Raw genomic sequence first — 3,194 nt, forward strand, 5'->3', positions numbered from 1 at the left:
TTAAAAGACAATTGAAAATTTATTTATCTCAAATTTATGGGCATCATCAAGACTACACCAACATTCTATCAGTTTCATGAAACAAATATCTTCAAAATAATGCTTTCACTTTTAGTCTCTATTTAATACTACCAAAATACTTTAAACCCTACCAAAATTAGAAGGAAAAAAAAAATACAATGGGATTTTCCATAAATAAGTAGAGAAAGAGGGAGATGAGAAGATAGAAAATTGATTGAATAAATAAAAATCGCTAGTACAATTGATTTTAGATCATGTTATATATCTTTAGTTTGTTATTCGCATATAAAGAGATAATCTATACATATATTAGATCTAGTTTTGCAATCTTGATTAAGTCAAGTTCACGATTAAAAACTGATTCAATTATTTGTTTCGAGTCTTAATTAAATCAATTTATAAGGTGATGGTATAATAAATTGTGATTTGTTTTCTTCATTTTAATTTTTAATAAATATAATTAATTATTAATAAACAATTAATTTAATTTATATCTATTTATTGAAATTAGACTAGTTCATTATAAAAGACTTTGGAAGTACATTCTTCATTGTTGTTTTTCAATATATATATATATATTCTTATGAAAATATATGTTAGCATTTCTATACATTTGCAGATACAATATTGTAAATGAATTTAAGAATTTAGAAGATCTAACAACTTTTAGTTGAGATTAATCTCAGCATGATTTAACGTCTAATTCATATTACTTTTATTTTTTTTCGAGATAGAAAGTTTAAGTTTTATTCTTATATTTGCTATATAAATACAAACAATATTAAGATTTGAAAATTATTTTGAAAGAAAAAAGAAGACATTGCTAGGGACTAAAACACATGAAGGTAGATTTAATTTTATATCATCTAATATATTCATCAAACATCGGTGCAATCCAACTGGTGCAGCCTACATCTAATCATTTTTCTTCAAAATGTTTATGTTACACTATTTTTGAATTTGTTATATCACTAACACTTCCCTCATTTATGTACTTCAAATATAAAGAACATCAAAATACGTGAAAATGAATATTAACTAGATTATTTAAACGTGGGATATTTTGAATCAAACTACTATGGTATCATTTTAAATCATCAATTACCCCAAAAGGGTAAGTTATAATGAAAGCAAATTTAATTTTTTATCACTGACAAGTTTCACAAACCTTTATATATGAATGTTGAATGGCCTATTCGTCAAAATACACAATTAATTAAATTAACTCCAAAACCCAAAATAAACTCTGTTTCTTCACTGTTCCCTCCGATGGATATCTCTATTCCGGCGACTTTGTTCCTCACTTTCCTCATCTCTCTTTTCCTTTTCCTTTACTTCTTAATTTCAACTAAGAAATCTCGAAGCCGTGAAGGTTTTAGAAACTACCCCATCGTCGGAGCCTTACCCCTGTTTTTACTGAACCGCCATCGTTTCCTTGTCTGGACGACGGAGGTCCTCCGCAACTGCAAGACGAACACGGCAGTGATCCGACGGCCAGGGGTCGTCTGCGGCGTCATGACGGCAAACCCACTTGTGGTGGAGCACATTCTGAAGACCCAATTTGAGAATTATCCAAAAGGGGAACGTCTCGTTTCGATTTTGGAGGATTTTATGGGGAGTGGGATTTTCAATTCCGACGGCCAAATTTGGAGATTTCAAAGGAAAATAGCGAGTTATGAGTTCAATACCAAGTCGCTGAGGAATTTCGTTATGGAGAATGTTAAAGTTGAGATACAGAGGAAGCTGATTCCTGTTTTGGAGAAGGCGGCTTGCTCGTCGGAAACAGAGTGTGTTTTGGATTTGCAGGATGTTTGGGAGCGATTTACGTTTGATAATGTTTGTAAATTGTCTTTCAATTTCGATTCCGGTTGTCTCGGCGGCGATGATAACGCCGGCGCCGACTTTATGCGCGCTTTTGAGAACGCCGCCACCCTTACATCCGGCAGGTTCTCTTCTTTTCTCTTTCACCTTTTCTTTTTCTTCTCATTCAAAGTTATGTTAAATCAACGAATTATTGAAAGTGTTAAATCAGTAATTCACCCAAAAATATAAATTAGTGGAGAAAGACGAATTTAATTATATAAAGCAAGGTATAATGTAGGAAGATTTCAAATGAATTTAACTAAGAATTTTAGTATTTTCTTTTAAATAAATTATAAAATCATAGGATAAAGTTTACAGGTATGTATGAATTTAAGAAATTCAATACCAAAAACGTAATTGTTATCAAATGGGAGCTTTAGTATTTGATTTGTAAAAATTATGAATTTGTCACATTTATTGTTACCTTAATAGATATTGTTACCGATTAACCTAAAACAATAATAATAATGGTAAGAAGACAATAATACCAGATAATACAAAATAAATAGCCTTAATCGCAATCATCTTGCGTTTGCAAAATGCGTAAGTAAACGTGATAAAAAAATAAAAACAATCCAAATACGTTTGCAATTGAGGCCCATATATAATTGATCCATCAATGAAATCTCATTACGATTACCAATTTTAATTATAGATTGTTAAACATGGTCTTAGAGATGTAAGTAGTGTTTATAAACATAAGCATGATTCTTTTTTTTTTTTTTGTTCTTTTTTCTCTCTATTGAATAGATTCAGGTATACTATCCCTAGTTGGTACAAAGTCAAGAGATTTTTCAACTTGGGATCCGAAAGAAAGCCTAAAAAAATCCATATCAATGGCTCACAAATTTGCAGATGAAATCATACGCTCAAGAATTAAAGAGAAAACAACCCAAGATAAGGATGAAGATTTATTGTCACGATTCATGGCAAACAAAGATAATTATTCCCCAAAATTCCTTCGAGACATAATCATAAGTTTCATTCTTGCCGGTCGAGACACCACTTCTTCAGCTCTAACATGGTTCTTTTGGATCTTATCCACTCGACCAGATATTGAACAAAAAATCCTTACAGAGCTCGAAACAATCCAATCAAGAACACATAAGAAAATTGGGGATATGTATAGTTTCGACGAACTCCAAGATATGCACTATCTTCAAGCAGCATTGTCTGAGACTCTTCGACTATACCCGCCGGTGCCGATTGACTCAAAAGATTGTCAACGTGACGATATCTTACCGGATGGGACATTTATCGGGAAGAATTGGTTTATAATGTACCATGCATATGCAATGGAAAGAATGGAG

General features: G+C 31.6%; 1 pseudogene; it reads left to right on the top strand.

Annotated features, from left to right (window-relative positions):
* Window positions 1-1,242: 1,242 nt before the first annotated feature.
* On the top strand, window positions 1,243-3,191 carry LOC120069069 (annotated as a pseudogene).
* Window positions 3,192-3,194: the final 3 nt, after the last annotated feature.

The sequence above is a fragment of the Benincasa hispida genome, unplaced genomic scaffold (assembly GCF_009727055.1).
Source record: "Benincasa hispida cultivar B227 unplaced genomic scaffold, ASM972705v1 Contig1967, whole genome shotgun sequence".
Lineage (NCBI taxonomy): Eukaryota > Viridiplantae > Streptophyta > Magnoliopsida > Cucurbitales > Cucurbitaceae > Benincasa > Benincasa hispida.